General features: G+C 40.9%; 1 long non-coding RNA gene and 1 other non-coding gene across 2 annotated transcripts; one reads left to right on the forward strand and one right to left on the reverse strand.

The window, feature by feature from the left end:
• The first annotated feature begins 406 nt into the window (after positions 1–406).
• TRNAT-AGU (transfer RNA threonine (anticodon AGU)) lies at positions 407–480 on the forward strand. Its single transcript has one exon. It is a non-coding gene; the product is annotated as a tRNA-Thr (tRNA).
• A 10731-nt stretch (positions 481–11211) lies between these two features.
• On the reverse strand, positions 11212–21917 carry LOC148183174 (uncharacterized). Its single transcript, XR_015773826.1, has 2 exons — positions 21609–21917; positions 11212–12715 (listed from the first exon to the last, which is right to left on the reverse strand). It is a non-coding gene; the product is annotated as an uncharacterized LOC148183174 (long non-coding RNA).
• Positions 21918–21998: the final 81 nt, after the last annotated feature.

Below are 21998 nucleotides of genomic sequence, written 5' to 3' on the forward strand. Positions count from 1 at the left end.
TCTACAAGCTATACAGTGCAAAACAAATAGATTGTGTTATATTAACAAACAGCTAAAAGGAGTTACAAATTGTACCATATCCAAATACTTACCATCGATAACAACATGTAAAAGCTAATACATAAATGCAAAAGCCAATATTGTCATTTTTAACGCAGATCACGAAGCACATGACTGCACAGTCTGAGACCCGACCTTCCCTTTGTATCCTGTGCTATGAACCGCGGCCAGCCGAGGCACTGCAGGATGAGGCAGGCTATTAGTTTCGCCTAGAAATGCTCGAAAATCGGATATTTTCGCGTTTTCCTCCGCTCTCCAGGTGCGTTGTGCCGAAGCGGGTGTGTGTGCGGGGCAGGGCCGCGCTCGCTGCTCGGTTAATGGCGCTGTGCGGGGCCTGCTCCCGCGCGGCGCCGTGGCTTAGTTGGTTAAAGCGCCTGTCTAGTAAACAGGAGATCCTGGGTTCGAATCCCAGCGGTGCCTGCGCCAGCGGGGCGCTCTTTTATCCCCGCGCTCTTTTACCGCCCGGGGATGGGGCCGAGGCTCGGGAAGGACCCGCCCGTGTGCGGCTGGGCGAGAGCAGCGATATCGGTACCCGGCAGCTGCAGGGTAGCGCTGCCCCCTGCTCCCCTGGCGGGGAAGATGTTTCCCAGCAGCTTTTATTTGCACAGAGTCAGGAAAATGCCTCTCACTTTTTTTTTCTTCTTATTGCCACATCTTCAATAGCCCCTAGGGTAAACAAAGCTATTATTGCCTGTTTTCCTTCCTCTGCCTGCTGACGCAGTGTTTGCTGCTGTGGATTTTTGTTGTCCATCAGCACTGAGACCTGCCTTTCACCTCTGATCTGCTGCTGTCACATTAAGCCTGGCTTTTCCAAGTGAAAGTTGCAATAAGCACGTCATGAGTGACACAACAGAGGGACAAAGGGTTTTCCTAGAACTCTTGAAAAATCAAAAGCCAAACCTTGCTCTGGTAGGCTTGGGAATTAGGTTCAGCAAAAATATTCCAAATTTGTGTTACTTTAAAGAAAGGCAGAATCCATCCCTAAACCTAAAGATAAAAAAGGCTTTAAATCCATTAATATGAGTTCCAACCCAAAACCGTATCCTCAAGTGCTTTTTAGGTGCTCACACAGCAGTGATGGGAGTAAATGGATTGACAGCTACATTTGGGGGTCAGGTTTTCATGACTCAGATCAGCACCCAAATCACAGTTGTTGGTGGCCTCAAATGTAATGTATAAAGCTTAATGTGTAGGATGAACATTTTGGTTTACCTGCAGGAATAAATTCTTTGAGTAGCAGTTAGTGTAAAAATGCAGGCTAGGTAGTATCTGATATGTCATAAATAAAAGCAAACCATAATTGCAAACTGTGATATATATTTTAAAAAAATTAGAAGTAGCTTGGGACTAACCTCCCATAGATTGGTATTATCTAAAAGCAGACAAGAAGAGCTAGACAAATGGAAAGTGAAAATTAAAGAAGATTTGGGAAAAGAAAGTGAATGCAACCAGTGAAACAGACTTGTTCTCAGCTCTTGCACAGAAGAGAGAGATTACTTAGGCATCTTTTACTTTGAATATCTGTACCTGCTGTTACTCTGCTAGTTTCCAGCTAGGTTCTGTTCTTTGGCTTGCAGATGAGAACCACCAATATAAGGATTTCTAGTCATTTGTATAAAAACTGTTAATGCTCTTTAGTAATGCATCGGCAGGAATGGCATGATGAGCCAGCCAAGATGGCACTGGAAGGGGCTTGTCTCTTTCTGTGTTAACACAGCCACCCTAAAACAAGCCTGAAAACTCAAACTTGACTCCCTTGAGGGAGACCTCAACAAATTAGAGAAATTAGAGAGCAATCCCCAGCGTGTGAAGCTGAGCAGGGCAGTGCTGGATTCTGCACCTGGCACTGGGCAATGAGAGGCTGGAGAGCAGCTGCAGGAAGGGGCCTGGGGGTCCTGCTCAGTGGAGCTGGATCTGAGCCAGCAGGACCCTGGCAGCCAGGAGGGACATCCCTGTCCTGGGGCATCAGGGTAAGGGTCACAGCTCCAAGCCTGTCATGGCTCAAGAAGTGTTTGGACAATCCTCTCAAGCACAGGGTGGGATAGATGGGGTGTCTGTGCAGGGCCAAAACTTGGAGTCAGTGGTCCTGATGGGTCCCTTCCAGCTCAGCATATTCTATGATTCTATTATTATGTTTGAAGAAGGGCAAAGTCAGAATCTGAATTGGCTCATGAGCACAGACCTGATTTGTCTGGATTTTGCAAGACTCTGTTTTTATACATTAGTCAGAAATATGAAGCCCCAGCTTCTGTGAAGCCCCAGCTTCTGAAATCCCCAAATTTCGAAGATGATCTCTATACCTACATGGGAATTAATCCTATAAGACAATATTGAAGTAAATTGAATAAACTGAGGCATATATTTTTTTTTTTTCCCTAGATTGAAGGATGTATAAAAACATCATCCAGTTGCTTGTTTTGGCTCAACTTTGGAAGATTTAAGTATGTATTTATGAAATCCCTTTATCTGAGCACTGAGCTTTTTCTGTCTGCCCAGAGTGTGTGGTCAAAGGCCTGCTGGGCTGAGCAATTTGCTGTATCTCTTATTTAGCAATCAACACTAATAAGAAATGTGACACTCACTTCACTGTGCCTGTTCTGCTGTAACAACATCTCTGAGTGCAGTTATTGCTGAGATTTGTTACCAGTCTTTTCCTTGGAGACAAAAAGGATCCTTTCAAACAGCAATATGTCAGCCTAAAAAGGTGTAAGTCCATCTGCTTTTTCATTCATCTTTTCCAGTGTTTTACACTACCTTTGTGCAAATGGTGAGGAGGAAGGGTAAGTGCTGTCTAATGAATAGCAAAATTCCATTGTCTCCAAAAAGGTTGGGTGTTTTTGAGTATTCTGAAATGGGAAATATGGGCAGATTGCAATTAGCAAATGGAAACTGTGTCTATGCTTATTGAACTTGGTCTTGATTTTAGCTGAGCACTACACCACTCACTCATCTTCCTTGCCAAAGTAGGCAACTGGACTATTCAGTCCATCCAGCCAACCTCAGTGAAACTATTCCCTGACAGTTTTTTTTCTTTTTCCCCAGGATTAAAGCATCAGGTGTCCTTCTGTTACAGGTAATATTTAGTTGCTAAGATGAGAGTAGAGGGAGCGACCCAAGGCAAATACTCACCAATGGGATTGTGTAAAGTGCTTTAATGCATAAGATTAAAAAAACCTCTGTTAAAACATCAAAATGCTAATCATGCCAAAAATATTCGGTATTGTTTATCCTTTGACTTTTTACAAAGTTTTTTAAGGTACTTTACAACTGCTAAACAAATCACTGACTCTTAAGCTAAATGTATATGTTGAATGTATATGGGGATTTTTGTTTCTTTTGCATTTATATTTGGGAATAGACCAGAAGAAGGCTGCTTAACTTTACAGTAGGATTGTAGTAACAAATTTGTGAATATTGTAAAAACTGTGTTAAAGCTTATACGTGGTGTGCCAGGTAGCAGGCAGTAACAGCTGTCTTTGCATAAATATTTGCTTTTTCATTTTTAATGTGAGGTGAATAAGCTTCCTTCTCCCACTCCTCACCCAAATGCTTTGTCATCACATCAATATCCAGTGAGGTAAAGCAGTTGTACTCTCTATATAATTATATTATCAACTGCTCTAAAACACAGCATGTTATAGGCCCCCTGGTCCTTATGCTACTGGTACTTTGCAAAGTTTGTATTTGAAAATCCATATATACTCAACTGTGATCTATTTAATTTCCAAAGAGCAGGAGCACCTGGTCAGAGTAGCCCTGTCCTTGCTCCTCAGCTGTTCTTTGGCTCTGCACACACTGCTCTTAATTTTTCATCTCTTTTGCCATCTGCAAAATTACAAAAATACCTCCTGCTCTCACAGAGTTGCTGGGAGAGTTAATTAATGTAGTATGAAGCACTCTGAGCTTTCAGATAAAATCAGTGTTATTAAAATAATGTTTTTGTTTTTCTCCTCAGTGACTTCGGGTCATGCTGGGACAAAGCCTTTTCAATAATGCTGGCAGCATTCACAGAAGCATTTAGACTGTTTCTGAGAAATTCTCATTGATGAGATAGAAAATCAACTCGCAAATAGAACTTTTGAAATTATTAAACAGGGGAGTTAATTGGAAATGTAGCATGTAGGACTGTTTTAGCATTCTTGTTGAAGGTGCTTATTGACTGTTAAGATTATTTCATGTTTATCCACTGAAATATATATAATGCATGTTTTTACAGGCCAATATTTTTCTGATGAGATTCTTCTCCTACTTTAATCTCTCAAACATTTTACATGAAGATGTGTGATTATGGCAGCAATATATGATTGATATTACCTGAGAAGGGTTAAGTGTAACATGCAGGTTATGATGAATATTTAAGAAACATTTTAGAATCTTTCCAATTGTAACTTTTGTTGATGCCAAATGTAAACCACATGGCCACATTTGAAAGAAAGTAGGGTGAACACCCAATTTCTTATGACATGTTCCCATTATGACTGCCTCCTTCAAATGGAAGCTTAAAATGCTCTCCATTATCCATTAGTTGTGGCTCTAGGGAGGTCCCAGAGGACTGGAGGTGCCAGTGTGAAGACAATACAACAAGAAGGGCTGGAGGGAGGCTCTGGGAAACTCCAGACCTGGCAGCCAGACCTCAGTGCCCTGCAGGATCACAGAATGGATCATCCTGAGTGTGATCAGAGCCTGCAGGATGGCCAGGGAATCAGAATCCTGCAGGACTCCTGCAGCAGCTTTCCATTTCCAGTGTATCTCTGACACAGCAGTGAAGAGATCACTTTTCCTTTTCTGGTAGCTGATTATATGGTGGGGCCTCCTCAGCACGTCACCTTCTCCTCTCATGATGGTCTTGTCTTGAATTAGTCTAATAAAATATTTTCTATCTGGAATAGAAAACACCATAATTCCAATCTTTCATGAAAGCCTTACAAATTAACTTGGGAAGAATAAATAAAAGATATATTTAAGTATGTAATTGGAAGAGAATTTTGTGTTCTAGCGGCTTCTCATTTATCCTAATGGTGGCAAATTTATTGAGATGAGAAAGAGAGAAGCAAGGGATCTGCCTGCCTATACGTTTCCTCTTGTTGTCTAACAGCAGCTGCTTCACTGGAAAATGTGTTCTAAAGTGAATATTTATTTTTTCAATAGGACACTAAACTGCTTTACAGAGTTCTGGATTGAGCCAAAGTACTTTTAAAGCTCAGAAATTAAATTATGCAATGTGTCAACTTATATTCTAGCTTTGTTTTCAGCTGCTGCTGCTGCAGGTTTTCTCTTTTGGTGTCTAACTGACACACCGTGTGAACACTTAATAAATAAGTTGCACATAAGGTGGTGGAAAAAGATGATATATTGCCATATTTTCTTTGACTTAATCACAGCCTATGCAGTACCTCTAAGGATCTGTAGGGAATAAACTTAAGTTATCCTGATAGGTATATTTTTAATAAGCTTTTACCCTAGACAGTTGCCAGAATGGGATCTGTATCTGTTACTGGTTAATAGCTGAATTAGGAGCACAAAACTAACTGTTCTTGAGAATCAGCTCCTGGGACTCTAGCAAGCTGCTATGGAAGAATAACATGTGAAATAATATATTAGCAGCTTAGTATTTATATAAAAATATGAAGTGGTGAAATAGAAAGCCAGTATCTGGAAATTTAGAGAATTCTTAAAGTGCCAGAATTGCTGCAGAAGAAATTCTGCAGATCTCTCCTGTGCTGTTGTGATTAATAATTTTCTTAGGCATTTCATAGCCAGCTTGCTCTGTGAAATTGTATCCAGAACTCACCACAATAACAGTTTAATTATTACTTAACCTAAGAAAATATCCAGGCTCAAATGAATCAGACTGACAGTGTATCTGGCCCAGTGTCCTCTCTAATAACCATGGCCAACAGCACATGTCTAGGGCAGAATATAAGCACAGGGCAAACAGGCAGCAATATTTTGCCAGAATACCCTACCAGCCTCTGGTGATTTCCAGCTTGGGGTCTTGAACTTTCAAATACAGACCTAATCAAATTGAATTTTTCATTCTTCCATGTCTGTGAATAGGAAAAAGTGAAGTGGCTCCTGAAGGCAGATTTGCTTACTGGAGATATCTTTTATCAAAGTGGCAGTTGCCTAAAGAAGGGAAGTATTAGAGGCTGCCAAATGTTTAGTGGCTGTTTATTGCAACACTGACTGTAGGCTTGGGGGAAGATATTTCCAGTTTGCCTGGGAGCTGGCATTGCTGCCTGCACATTATTCACAAAGATTTGGGTGAGAACATTTGATAAAAACATCAAGTGATGCCACATTGCCTGTTAACCCCAGTTTGTAGGACTGCTTTGTTGTCTTTCCTGACATGCTGTGCTGTGATGTGTCATTCTTCAGTAGGCATGTTCAGCTACACAGTGTCATGGCTGTAAAATGTGATGTATGTATCTTGGAAGGATTTGCCACAGTGTCAGCTCTGAATTTTGGGGGAGATGGAGGGGGAGAACTGTTTGGGATACTGAAGTCTGCATATTGGAAGACAAAGACATTTCCCAGTTATTCCTTTGCTGCTTGTAGAAAATATTGATATGGATGGTTTAATTTGTAAGCAATTTTCAGAACTTATACCTGTTGCTTGTAGGCTCATCTTAAGGTTTTCATTATCTGTTCTTACAAAGTAAGGAATGACATCAGAGTGTCCTATTGAGAAAAAAGTGACTTGCTTCCATCACCCAGCAAGCTAGCAAAAACAAACAAACAAACAAAAAATAAACCAAAAAAGGGAACAAGCTAGCAAAAAACTGAATCCAACGAAAGGAACAATGTAGTGTCCCAGTCTGTGCCTCTGGAGCACCCGGAGAGACGATTTGAGCAGAGCCTGCCCTGGGTTCTCAGGCTCCAGCCCCATACCCTGGTTCCCATTGAAGCTGCAGCAGCCCTTCTGGGCATAAAGCAGATGCTTGGGGAATAGAGTACCATCATAAAGTCACCCCAAAACAAGGGGACACACCATGAGGTAACCTGTGGTTTTACTTGCATGATCACGGAGAGGACTGAGGAAGTGGGATGGAAACCCCACCTCTGCCCTGGAGCACAGGTGTGGGAGTTGAGAGGAGGAACAACCACCACAGGAAATTCTTAAAGGATGTTATTGAGACCTGTAGGGGCAGAATCCATCTGTTCCTGGGCTGGCAGGGGTGTCCCCACAGTGACTGTACTGGAAACTGAAGTGAGCCTGACTGGGAACAAATGGCAAGACCCCCCATCATGACTGGTCCAGAGGCCCTGTGCGTATCCTTGGTGTGGATTACCTCAGGAGAGGACATTTCAAGGACACAAAAGGACATCACTGGGCTTTGGGAGAGCTGCTGTGGAGACAGAGGAAATTAAACAGCTGAATCCTTTGACTGCTACGGGACTGCTGAGGCTGGAAAAGCAGCAGGTACCGATGGGCACCCCAAGAGTGCCCTGTCAGCAATTGGCACTGACCGGGATTTTGGGACACCACACATGGGGTGATCCATGAACTGGAGAGCTGGGAGTGCTCAGCAAGACCTGCTCACCCTTCAGCAGCCCCATTGGCCTGTGCATGAGCCCAGTGGAGACTGACAGTGGGCTGTGGTGGCCACAATGAGGTCACACCATGGCTGAGAGCTGCAGGGCTGGACACGCTGGAGTTTCAGTATGAGCTGGGGTCAGACAGTCAGAAGTGGTGTCACCATCAGCGTCACCTGGGTGGCTGTTCCATTCCTCTGGCAGCAGAGTGCAGCCACACTTTGCTCTCACCTGGAGGGTGTGCAGTGCACCTGGAACCGAGTGCCCCAGGGGTGGGAACACAGCCCCACTGTTTGCCACAGACTGATTCCCACTGCATTGGAAAAGGGCTCCAGAACATCTGAAGTACATTGATGACATCATTGTATGGGGAACACATACAGGAGCTTTTTGGGAAAGGAGAAAAGACAATTCAAATCCTCCTGAAGGCTGGTTTTGCCATAAACCAAAGTGAGGTTAAGGAACCTGGCCAGGAAATTCAGTTTCTAGGAATGAAGTGGTGAGATGGACGTCATCAGATTCCAGTGGACATGATTAACAAAATATCAGTTATGTTCCCACAAAGCAGCAGGAAGGAAACACAGGCTGTCCTCGGTGCTGTGGGATTTTGGAGGATGCATATTCCAGGTTACAGTCAGATTGTCAGCCCTCTTCTCTGCCATGAGACCTGGAAGAAGAATGCTTTCAAGGAAGGTCCTGAACATCAACAAGCTTTTGAACAAATTAAACAGGAGATTGCTCATGCAATAGCCCTTGGGCTGGTCAGGACAGGACAGGGGAAATCTTGCTGTGCACTGCAGCCAGGGAGAATGGTCCTTCCTGCAGCCTCTGGCCAAAAGTACCTGGGGAGACTGGAGAATGATCTCTGGGCTTCTGGAGCTGGGGATACAAAGGGTCTGAGGCCTGCGACACTCCAGCTGAGAAGGAGATCCTGGCACCTTTTGAAGGGCTGATCAGAAGGGACTGGCACTGAGGCACAGCCTCTCCTGGCACCCCGACTGCCAGTGCTGGGCTGGATGTTCAGAGGAGAAGTCCCTTCCACACATCCTGGCCCTGTTGCCGTGGGGAGTAAGGGGATCGCTCTGATCACACAGCAACCTTGAACAGGAAACCCCAATTGCCCAGGGAGCTTGAAAGTTACCACAAACTGGCCTGAAGGTGGAAATTTCAGATCACCATCATGAGAGGAGGAGAAGGTGATGTGCTGAGGAAGCCCCACCATACAATCAGCCACCAGAAGAGGAAAAGCAATGCGCTCTCTTCACTGCTGTGTCAGAGATACTCTGAAAATGGAAAGCTGCTGCACGGAGCCCTACACCATGGGTCACAAAAGCTCCTGAGGGACAAGGTGGATCAAGTCAGGTTGCAGAGCTGAAAGGCTCTTGGATGTGGCTGAAAGAGAGAAATGGCCAACACCAGCTCTGCAGTGCCTCGTGGATGGTGGCAAATGCCCTGTGGGGGTGGCTGGAGTGATGGGAAAGGAGCAGTCGGCAGCACAGAGGGGAAACCCATCAGGGCTGAGCTGTGGCAAAACATCCGTGCCTGCTAGAGAACGTGGCTGTCAGAGTCCTTCATGTGGGGCTGCCAAAGGACATCCCAACAACAGACAGGTGGATTGGGCTGTGTCTCAGCTGGATCTGCACTGGCAACACAGGGCTGAGTTATTCCTGGCTTGATGGGCCCATGACACCTCAGGTCATCAAGAAAAAGATGCAACATGCAGATGGGTTTGTGATAGAGGGGTGGCTTTAACCACAGGTACCATCTCCCGGGTTATCCGTGACTGAAACGTGCACTGCAGTCCAGCAGGGCCAAATGGGTAAAGCCTCTGTGGTGTGGGGGGCAGTGGTGGAAATATAAATAAGGGGAGGCCTGGCAAATTGATGATGTCATGCTCCTGCCAGACCTGCCAAGGCAGTGCTGACAGTGGTGGAAACAACCCTGGCTGGAGATGAATCCTTTGTCTCACGCCACTGCCTGAGGCACAGCCTTGAAAAACAAGTCCTGTGGTGACACGGCACCCCAGAAAGAGCTGAGTGAGACAGTAGGACTGATTTCTGAAATAGACACATGGAGACCTTGGCCAGAGGGAACAGGACTGAGTGGGTGTTTCACATTCCCTGTCATGGACCTGCCTCTGGGAAAGTCGAACGCTGCAATGGACTGTTAAAAACCACATTGAAAGCAATGGGTGGTGGGACCTTTGGAATTAGGATCTACATTGAGCGAAGGCCAGCTGGTTGGTTTTCACTAGAGGCTCTGCTGATGGAACAGGCCCTGGTCAGTCAAAAGCTCCATGGAGAACAGCAGGGGATAAAGTCCCTGTGATGCCTATGAGAAATGTGTTAGGGAAGGCAGTGTGGATTCATCCCGCCCCAGGGAAAGACAAACCCATGTGAGGGATTGCTTTTGCTCAGGGACCTGGGTGCACTTGGTGGGTGATTGCAGAGGGATGGGGAACCACGATATTCACCTCGAGGGGATTTGATTTTTGGGTGAGAACAGTTTGTAATGTTGAATTGTATAATACTGGTTGCTGAATGATGCTGATCACTACCACAGACAGTGAGTCTGGATTGCAGCACATTCCAGTTGTGAGCTCCGGGCGCAAGTGGCAACCACTGGACAGCACATATTCTCTCCCCCTTCTCTCCTTCCTACTCTCCTTCTCCCCACATATATATGCATGTAAATATATAACTGCACACAAACACACACATATATGCAGTTGGAAGGGGTAGCATCTGGGCATGATGTAGATGCTGTAGAAAATGTCCTGGCTCCAGGCAGGATGGCTCAACTCTTGCAGCAGCCAGGCGGGGCATGGCCAGGACCCTGGGGTTATCCAATACCACCTCACACCATCTGCAGTGGTGTTGTGTCTTTCTGGTTTTCTGGAGGGTGTGGTTGGGTGGCACAAGGTTCTGCATGGTAACTGATTGCATGTGAACAGTTCATCTGCTTGCTACATGCTCTTATCAGTATTCTTGTTTCTGTACATTTTCTTATGTCGTTGCTTTTTCCAGTAAATAGTTCTTGTGATCTTTACATTTCTATGCCTCCAGTTCTCCTCGCTGTCCCACTGCAGGGGGGAGGGAGAAGTGAGGGAGTGCCAGGTAGTTTGGAGTGTTTCATTGGGAACATTAAATCATTCCCAAACCATGACGTAGGGCCTCCTACATGTAGCATTCCTGTTTGGCCAAATAACCTTTCAATCCACAAATGAATTTAAATTTAGTATATTTTGAAGGCATTTATTAATGGCTACAATCTCTCTGCAGTCTCTGTGCATCTCTTTCACTATGATAGAGAGGTTCAGACTTGACTTGTGGAACTTGCAGCACAACTCTTGCAGGTTTAGGGCTCTTTTCTAACCCTGGAGATGTGAGATTGCACAGATTGCATGGGTGTACATGTGCTGCTAGAGTGGTTGTGGGGAGCTCTGTTTCACATCCTGTAAGGGCCAGCGTGCATTTACCATGCATTCAGCAACGATCAGAAAGCCAGCAGCTCCTCTGTTTTACATCATTTGAAACATCACACCTGGGGGAGGCATCTGGCTTTTTTTCTTTTTGCAACTTTTCTTTCTTTCAAAAAACTGATTGATGATTAAGGTTTAAATATACAAGGTTATTTTTAATATTATTTGGAGAGGTAATCAAGCAGTGACCTCACTTGACAGCGATGGCAAAATTCCCACTGACTGTGCTGTAGTGAGGTTTTCATTCAATAAAAAAGCAATAAAGAATCTGATTCATAATGAAGGGAGGAAAAGATGAATCAATTCAAGCTGAGTGGGTAGATTCTTTCCTGTGCTGTTAACTGTGCAGTGCTATCAAAACAACAAGGTCTGTCCTTATCTCCTGTCGTATTTATGGTTATTCTTTACTTACAAATGACTAAACACAATTAGCCCCTATAATTAGCTGTTTATTATCTATGGAAACTGTTGAGTGATGGCTTTTTCTGAAAAAGCCCTTGTTAATACTTTAACATGAGAAATATTTTGAAATTGTCTGAATTGCAGCCTTTTAAAAATGGTGTAAGGGTTGACCAGCTATTGTTTCTAGACATTTTTTTAAAATAAATGTGGATTTTAGTATGTATACTATATACATCTGAAATCTTTCTCTATTTTTGTCCAGTGATAAAATAAGTTAAAAATATCATAATAATTATAACTATCATAAGAGCAAATAATATGACCATTTATACATATTATTTCATTTGACATATCTTACTGTATGAATATGCTAGAAGGTCATAGCTCAGAAAGAATTTATTATAGTGTCCCTAATTACTATGAGTATGGCTTAATACTTGAAAAAATTACTGATATCAACAATTCAATGAACTCTGCATGTTTATTTCTGATTAATTATACTATGTATAATTAAAATAATTAAAAAAAAATTAAATAAATTAAATAAATTATTAAATTATTAAAATATTTTAATTCTATTAAAATAAATACTTACTGTAACAAAAATTGTCAAATAATATGCTGACTCAGGTCTCTTTGGCCAGCCCTGAGTGGTTATTTTTTTCAGTACTAGACTTAATTTTTTAAAAAAATTAACATTTTAATTTGCATGTCATTTTCAGGCAGAACAGAATCACTGGTGGGTTTTTTTTCCTTCTTATGGGTTATGCTCTTTTATTTTGTGTTTCTCCAGGTAATTTGAGTTATCTTTATGTAATAAACATAACATTTTATTTATTGATGCACTATCTTAGTTGATCAGGGTACCAATATCCTATTATTTCCCTACCTTTAAAGCAAACCAAACCCAATCCTTATTCTGTGTTATCTACACTGGCTGAGTACATAAAGTTTGCATATTGAATGAAAAAAAACCCTCAAGACTTTTACTTCTTGACTCTAACAAGCTGAAAAGATATGCAGATCTCTGGTCTGCAGTTGTTTGACTGCTATTTTTGAAAACTAAAGCATGAGGTGACTATTTTATGGGGGACACCTGGTTAAAATGAGTCAACTGCCTTGGTTGCCGTGGCCAGAACCTGCTCTTCGAAGAACAGGATGAGCTTCATGTGCTCCTCAGCATTATTCCCCATGAGGTCAGTTGTGATTTCTTCTGGCATTCTCTCTGGCTGTGTTCTGTGGAAACAAAACCCAGATTAGGGGAGAATTAATGAATTAGTAGTTGCTAACACAAATTGCAATTATTGGAGCCCAAGGCTGTTATGAGATAGCACATCTCTCAAAGAAGGTGCTAGTAAGACCCATAATGTTGTTGTTTAGATATTGTGGACCAAATTCAGTGTCACATGTCACTATAATTAAGAGAAGGATTTAGTCACTTCTTTTGATACTGTCTTGTTGAATGCCTGACTTGTTTCCAAATGTTTTCACATAAACTGATTATACAGCTGCTGCTGGTTTCTATATTTCAGCAGCTTTCAATATGAGGCCCTTAGGAGAGAACAGAAATAAATTTGGGGCTGCCATTGCACTATTGTTTTTAGGCCTTCCTGACAGTGATTGTATCTAATGTGGCTGCAGAGCTCGTGGTTGGTACTGTACAATCTGAAATTGATCGACATATATTCCATATATTTGCTCTGCATCTGCTCCTCCCTGTGAAGAACTTCAGGAAGAATATTAGTAATCACCATGGGAGTGGAAATTGCCCAAAAGGAAGAAGAGCATACGTTATGCAGTAAATACAAATATTTCTGAAACAAAGTTACATTGTGGGAATATTAAGATGGCAGATGCTTGCACATCAAGATTTACGTATCACTGATGGGTTTTGTGTTAACTTTTTGTGCCCTGGACTCTGGACAGAGCTTTGCAGAAATCTGAGCCCTTCTGTGCTGGGATGCATCAAGAAAATTACCAGAAAAACCAGTGAGGTTGGTGCCAAGCTAAATGTGGGCACTGCAATGAATATTTGTAATTGTTTCCAACTGGGATTAATTTCAGTAGATGTATAGACACAGGATGAAATATTTAAAATTGCTTGGCAGTTAAATATTTCCTAGTGTCTTGCTTTTGAGAAGTAGGAAGCCTTTGTGATTTTTCCTTTTGTAATCAATGGGCACTGCTTTGGCATTAACTTCAGCAAATGTAGGACTGAGAATGAATTAACTCATCACTATACAGCAGTTCTTTACAATAGGGGAAGAAAGAAGAGTTGAATTTGTGATTGCTGCACCTGTGGCCGTGGAAATGGATCAATGCCATGTTGGCTAATGAAATAATGGTATTAAATATTATCTCTTTGAATCACTATCTTTGTCTGAGCTAGTACAATGCCATTTTTATGGATGTAATTACTATTATTTTTTCATAGAGCAGAAGAGCATGGAATAAGTAAGATTAAAAAATAACAACTGTTGTAATTACTGTCATTTATGAAAGCTGGCAAATTACTATAGTAAAGGAATATCTTAAAAAGTAGGTTTTCCTAAGTTACATGACAATTATATGTGAGCTGCCATATTTTTGGTAGTCAAAAAGACAAATGCATACACATATTTTTGTTCATTTGTTCCAAGAGGGTCTGTGAATAATGATAGATTCATAAAAGCTAATTATGGTTAACTCCCAAAACAACTGGCTGTGTGAGATAGCAACTGAAAAATCTATAAACATCTCAAAGGTCTATAAGCGAGTCTGACAATGTGAATACAAATTAAAGTATAAATGAATGCTTGGGTATTTTATTCAGATAGGTTTTAAAACTGGTTTAATCTTTACAGCACCTCCCCTGACATGGACAAAACAAACACTGTGCTGCCATGGGAAAAAGTGTTCTAATGAAGGGTATTTGGACACTGATAGCTGTAGATGTATACACCAATCTGGGGATCAGGGGATTTTCTGTGCTATGTGTACTGCTTTACCCTGGCATCCTCTCAAATCTGTACAAGATCAAAGAACTCTTCTGTTAGCTACTTTTAATTTAGAATTTGTGACCCCATTGGTTCTATCAGCTTTTCTGCTTTCTGTTAAAAGAATTCATAAATGTGTAATATATATAGAGCAACATATGGAACAATGTATGTATAAATTGATTTTATTATTGTTGCCTGCTGCAGGATTCTCCCCTACGCCCTTTGAAATACGACTGGTTCTGAGATTTCCCAGAGTGAGAACTCTGTACAGAAATTACTTCTTTAGAAAAGTTGTAGTTACCTTCACGTAATTCTGATTTTAAGTAGGTGCCCTTTTGCTACATTCCTGTTCATCTGCCACTACAGGCCCTGGTAGATACTATCCTAAGTGGTTTTACTGCAGTTTTCTTTATTTCCTAATTTTTATTAAAATAATATTTTTCATTAATTTAGTTGGTTTCCTATCTGGCACCTTTAACTGAGGAGATAATTGGATTGACAGGCACATGGATATCCTGGGAGGGGATGGCCTCTTAGGGAGTACTGCACACAGCCATCTCCTGCTGCCCTCAAGGATAAATGAATGAATGAGTGAATGTCGGCTCAGAGGAGCACCATTGATCCCATGTGAGAGGTTGATGTGGATGAAAGAGGATCTCAGATGACTCAACCTCCAAAAAACATCAAAGTGCAAGGGCAGAAATTTTCTTGATTTTGTCTTTCAGTTTTTGACAAATATCTCACTGCCTCAGGCATTTGGTTTACATATGATGTTGTATCCTAACAATATGTATGGTTAAAGCTTTGTGAAAACAAAGTACTCTCCTAAAACAGTTTTGATCATCTAAATCACTGATTATCCTCATAGTCACCTTTTTTTTTTTTTCCCTTCTCTCTCGGCATACTTACAGCCTATGTGTGTATGAATCCACAGGGCTGCCAGTCTCGTTCAGTTGTTAAAATGATTTTCCCTTCTTCTTCAACCCATATATCACAGGCTCTCCTTTTATTTTCATGCTTTGGTTGGAATGTACAACTAGGATCCACAGCTCTGCTGCACAGACTGTGTCATAGTTAAAGGGTATATTGGATTACAGGGTTTTCTTTATGCATAAGAAAATTTGACTTTTCATGGGTTTAAACTCCATTGAATGTTGAAACAGCTTTGATTATTCTATAAATCCCTGACAGTAGTTTTGTTCCTGGTTTATGCTTATCCTTTTTTTTTTTTTCCCCTTACTGTAATGTGGTCTGAATTAGCATGCTGATTTGTGAAAACATTACTGGGTTTTCTATTAATCAGACTTCACTTGCACACTTTAGACAGATTTTACTTTTTAGAAATTTTGTACAATGTGCAATAATAAAAACAGCCCAAGCAGCATGGAACAGATGAAAACATTAAACCTTCAGGGCAGGTATAATTTCCTATCCCTAGCTTCCCACCATCCTTGATGACATGCTACTAGTTTTTTACCATTCTAGCTGTTACTGTCAATAGCTGGCAGGATCATTGACGATCCAGAAACAGAGTGTTTGTTTATCCAGTGTGACACACCAATGAAAGCAGAGCTTTTTGTGTCATGGAAATCCACCTCATGACCTAGTAGTGATGGACTTGACATGTTCTGTGTCCTCCTCCTGGTACGTGTTGGCTCACAGCCTCTGTACAGGTCTGACATCCACACTAGCACAGGTTACATTTCATCTTTCCTAGTGCTTTAAACTTATTTTGTCTTTAGTGAAATTAGCTAAACAGATTATTGTCCTGATGCACCAATACATTGTAATTGTTGTCCTTTTCAATACAATACAATACAATTTCAATACAATACTAAGAGTAATACTAAGGACTTTTTTAGGCAAGTTATGTGTTCATTTTTCACTCTTTCTGTGGAACAGTTTCACTGAGGCATAATTCCAAATTCTTCCTGTGTTATCAGTCTACTCATGTTAAGAAGAGCTTTGGAAAATAAGCTGTAATTTGCTCTTTGATGAACACAAAAACCACTGTGCAATGAGTATGTATTGAGAACATTGAGAAGAAAATTTAGAATTGTCAGTAATAACTATTCTAGTTGATTTTGAGAATACTTTCATACTGTAAAATCATTAGGACTTTCAAAACTATGTGAGGTATTGCAGTGAATAAGAAGTGCAACACTTCATGCAGAATGAGTGTAAGAGAAATTTATACTCTAAAACATACCATTGGAATTTTAAAAATATAACTATAGTAGACAAATAAGGGAAACAAAGCGATACATCAGTCTTAGTGACAACCCCTGACAAAAATTACATTTTCTAGAACCAAATAAAACCCTTAAGGAAGTATCTGGGACAAATTTTAATGAAAAGAGATGCTAAATTTCAGTTATTGGTAGCACAAGTAGTAGGAAATAAAAAAATAAAATAAAAAAAAATTTAATTGTTGATGAAACAGGAGAAGCCTGCTTATCCTTACCCTCTACTGTACTTTTCCTGCTGAACTGGCAATTGGGTGCAAGTAAAATGGCAGTCTCTATGTATATAATATATGTATATACTGTGTAGTATATAGACTATTACAGACTGTAACTATTATTCAGTTTACAGTGGAATTGCTGCAGTGCATGCAGTCTGGTTCAGAACTGCACTGCCAGTATTGCTGTGATTTTTAACCCAGTGCATTTTGGTGAAATGGCAGAGCACCAGCTCTGAGTTACTTGCTGCACCATTCCTCAGCTTGCTAAACAGCGTGCTCTGGCTAACTTGTCTTTGCACAAGTTTCCCATTTGTAAGAATGGATGGAAGACAGCTCTAGAAATTATTATTGTTCCCATGGAATGGGGAACATTACACCAGAGAGTATTTTCTGGGCTGGTAGGGGGAACACTACAGGGCAGTGTGACAGGGGAGCTGCTCTACAGCCTCTGCATCTGCACTGCAGTAGTTTACAACCCTTCTCCACAGTGCAAAAACCAGTCACTGAACTAATTTGAAGGTGTCTCTTCAATCCTAATTACATGTTTTGCTTTTCTGTGCATGCTCCATTTTAGATAAGCCTGATTGTATGTAACACTTTAATTAATTTCTAATTTTTTTCCCCTTCTTTTTAACAGAATTGGAGGCTGGGAGCACATTGCTGAGCAACCTCAGGTGGCTATTTTCATCTGCTCTGATAACAATATGCATTCCCAGCAAAGATATTTGTTCTCTCCCTTGGAGATAGCCTTAATGCGCATTCACTCTGTTCATTCCGTGTTAGAGGAGTTTTCATGCTTCTAATTCCAATCTGTTTGATCTCCTACTTAAATTCTAAAATAAGTCTAGTAACTCATGCAGCTAGTATAAATTGACTAAGGATGTATTGATAGTTTGTTCCATTTCCTTCTGTAGAAAAGAAGTAAAGTAATAAAGACAACCTCAGGCCCCGCTGAGCCTGTTATTTCTCAGAATTTTTGCAGGTGAAGTAGAATCTGAAAACAGATTAATTCACCTAAAATATGATCCAGCCTTATTTTGATACTGCTCTTCTATCATTTACAAGCAGAAGAGACTTCCTGAGTTACTTTAGCCCTCATTTACCAAACATTTTGTATGTCAAGGAGAATAGTAAATCCTTTAAGACTCCAGCTACCAGAGAGAGCACTTAATATAACCAAAGCACAAGAGGATTTATCATAAACTAAATGAAATCACCCAAACTCATCTCATCAATAGATTTAAAGGAACAGGCAGAAGAGAGAAATCAGTTTAGCATCTTAGTAGATATGAGGTCTCACTATTGTCTCACAGTGCTTTTCTACTGTGCAGATAATAAAACCCAGCATCACCACAGTTTAAATCAATCCAGATACAGTTATTAAAAGATAAAGTCACCAGGGAGGTAGGAGATGTGGTGTGGTGTTGAAATAGCCTTTCACTGTGGCATCACAAGTGAAATCAATGTGCAGGAACTCGCTGTCCTTGTGTAAACTGCAGAATCCCTGTGCTGTGCAGTGGGACTGGGAAGGTGCTCAGAAGATTCCAGGGCACAAGAGTTGAGGAGTGTGCTGCAGGGAATGAGTGTGTGAGTGTTGGCCTGTGATGGATTGGCCTCCTGAAACAGCTGACATAATTGCTGACATAAAACACCAACTTGAGATTATACTTTAAAGACCGAATCACACTGAAAATATTTAAAGCCAAAAAGAAGAGAGAAATAAAACAGTGCTGGTTGTGGCCTGGCTTTTTCTTTCAGGTGTCTGGAATAACTTGTGGAGCTCATTGATAAAGTGCAGCTCAAAAAATTTGTTAAGGAACCCTGGTAAACTCTGTCCAATTATTTCTGTAAGTATTTGAAATGCAGAGAGTTCTAATCATCTTCTGTAATTATGCTGCATATTTCAAAAATCTGATCTCAATAACACAATTAAACAAAAACGAGACATAATTTACTTAATAGAGCAGGTTGTGTGGACCTTCATTTTTGTTAAGAGAGCTAAGTCACAAGCATAAAAAAAACTAATATGCAATTAATGCTGCCTTGATAGTACTTACAAAGACAACTGCACCCTTTCAAGAGAGAATAATTTTATTTTGTTTTTCAAGCAATTACCCTAATGTAATTGCTGCTCATAATCTGGTCTGCTTGATACAAACTCAGGATTTCATACAATGTTCAGAGGTTCAGAGTGTCATAGAGGGATATCACAGCTTTGCACTCTCTTTGGAAAAATGCTTATACATTGATGATGTTCTTATAGTATTTCTCCATCAAACAATTTGAATTTGCCTTGCTTTGATACCAAATTGTTCATATTTATTCTCATCACATTTCATAAAATGAATGCGAAATACAACAGGGTTTTTTCAGCTCTGCACAGAACTCATGAATAACAAATTCCTAAAGAAGAGGAAGGAAAACAGATCACTGTGAAGTTTAGTAATGATCTATAATGGATCAAGGCAGAAATAGTCTTGAAGTTGGTGCAGCGAAGCACCCTTGAGAATTTTCTTCTCTTTTAGGGAGAGTGTAGTTGTCACTAAATGTAAACCTTATTAAATGCAGCTAGATAGGCTGTGCAGTGATGCAACAAAACTAGAGATGAACAGTGTGAGGCTGAGACAAATAATGTCTTACCACACCTAATGTTTTCTACCCAACTTTTCTTTAATGCTGGCTTTCAAAAGAGAACAATGGGGATTATATGGGATCGCAGTCTTGCAGATTTGCACAAAGCTGTACATGAACTGAGACTGATATATGCTGAAAAGGAGATAAATGCATATAAATTACTTGTGGAACTGTTAAAATTATAGTCTTAGTCTAAAGAAATCTCAACCAAATTAATCCATACATAGAGAGGCTCATAACAGAAGCATAAGCTTTTTCTAGTTAAAAAAATTGGTTACAGGGGGAACTGATGTAAATAAATAAAATGACATGTAATCAGAATGAGACAGGTATTACACACATGGACAGGCTAAGGTTCCAAGTTATTTCAATATTTTTAGTAATATTGACAGAATCCATAATCTTTGTCAACATTGCTGTATCATTCTATGTTTTCATTTTTCTACTGCATATTTTAAAAAATTGTACTATCATTTGATTACACTCGGTAAAAAAAAAAACTTTATCAAAAATTTATTTTGGTGGTGTTCCATGACTTTTTTGTGATCTAGTTCTGTCAAAAGTATTAAAATTAATGAAAGAACCTATATAGCTCCAGCATATATAATGTATAATGTCTACTCCTAGAGCTGTATTACAGGTTTTGAAATGGGATATGAAGGCTTGACACTTGGCTTGAGCAATGGTTTAGTTTGGCTTTTAAAGTGATTTTAAAATAATCTGCAAATCACCCTGAAGTAGAGCACTTAGGATGGGTTCTGCTGGTTATGTTTTAAAAGTGGATGTTGTGATAATTAATTCCCCATGGTCAATAGATGCTGGAGCATACACATATGCACCTTCATATACAGTTTTCTAATATGTACATATATTTATGTGAACACAAAAGTGTGTGACTGAAAATCAGGTCTCAAAATTTTAAGTTAGTCTTACGTGAACATCAAAGTATAACTCCAAAGTGAGTGGATTTTATTTTAACAAGTTAGTGGCACAGACACAATCTGTTAAAAAAAGAGTCTGCATCAATCATTTTGCTTTCAACCTAATAAAGTCTACTGTTTTGGTGAGATGCAAGGGTGTTATTTAATGGAAATGAGGGATGTAATTTACTCATAATTATCATAAAATGGGTTAATGCAGAATATAGAGGTGACTAGACATGTTTTTTAAATTACAATAATAGACTCACCAAGGAAAAATTATTTTATGAAACATTTCATTATTGCTTTTACAGACCCATAATTTGAGGATTACTGCTCAAAAACACAGATGAAGTGATTTTACAATCATAGGTCCATTAAAGGTTTAATAATTGTCTGGTTAGATTAAAAAATGGTGAAAAAATGTTGTGTGATTTATTATGCTGTTTAAAATTGCATAGACACATGTGAAATAGGCTGTGTCTGCAGAATAGGCATGTCATCACTGTGCTGATCTCACCTACAGGTAAACTTTGTTTGTACTGACCCACTTATCTCTGCATCTTTAGCAGAGTAGAAGTATTTGTTATGACATCCATTTCTCTCATTCCAGGTATCCCAAACATGATACTATTGCTCCTCAGGCCAATGATCCATTAGGCATTCATTAAGAGGCAGTGATAGGCAAATGCAAATTGCAATTATAATAATTCCAACAAAGGAATTGATAAGAAAAAGATAAGGCACAGGTAGTTCAGTGAGGGTAGGGATCTCCTCAACCCCTGAAGTAATACTACAGCCACACCTTATACTGTTGAAATAAAAAGGCCTAAAGCACTGGTACTGGTTCTCAGGAGCAGTATTGGAGCATCTCCAAATGGGAAAACAAGGAAAAGTTCAGCAAACCTATGAAGTAGAACTGGTTCACTGCAGCTGTTTAGGGCAGCCTGAGCAGGGGTACCTGTCACCTTGCACTGTTTTGCAATTCTCTTCATGAAGTTCCCAGTTAACTTCTGTCGTCTTGCTGCTTGTAAACACATTGAACTTTGTCCATTTTCAGTGGGACAGGATGGGTTTACGTCGTTAACTAAAAATATATTTGTAAATCGGCTGCCTTGCTGTGGATACATCACCTGTTTGATGACCGGATGACTTGTTTCACGGTCGGCAGGGCCTGGAAGCGTCCGGGCCTGGGTCCCAACACTTGCTAGGGGAGAAGGGGCTGTGAGAGCTCTGAGGACAGTCGGGTTCCTGGGAAGGCCTTTCTCCCTGCGCTCATCACCGATCACAGCGTTCACTCTCAGGAGCTGCAGCGGAGCCAGCTCAGCGTAGCTCCGGAGGAAACTGCTGGGAAAAGGCATCCGGGTGACCCGCCGGGCCGAGGCAGCTCCCGGCTGGGGGGGCCGGCGGCGGCAGCACTGGGCGCGGCCTCCCGCCGTGGGGCCGCGGCCCCCGCAGCCGCCCGGCACCGGGGCGGCCCCCGCGGGGCGCTGCGCCGGGCCCGGCCCGCCGGGCTGCGCCAT

Source organism: Pseudopodoces humilis, chromosome 14 (genome assembly GCF_049639895.1).
Source record: "Pseudopodoces humilis isolate 2021_Gansu_Grassland_sample_001 chromosome 14, ASM4963989v1, whole genome shotgun sequence".
In the NCBI taxonomy this organism is placed as follows: Eukaryota; Metazoa; Chordata; class Aves; order Passeriformes; family Paridae; genus Pseudopodoces; species Pseudopodoces humilis.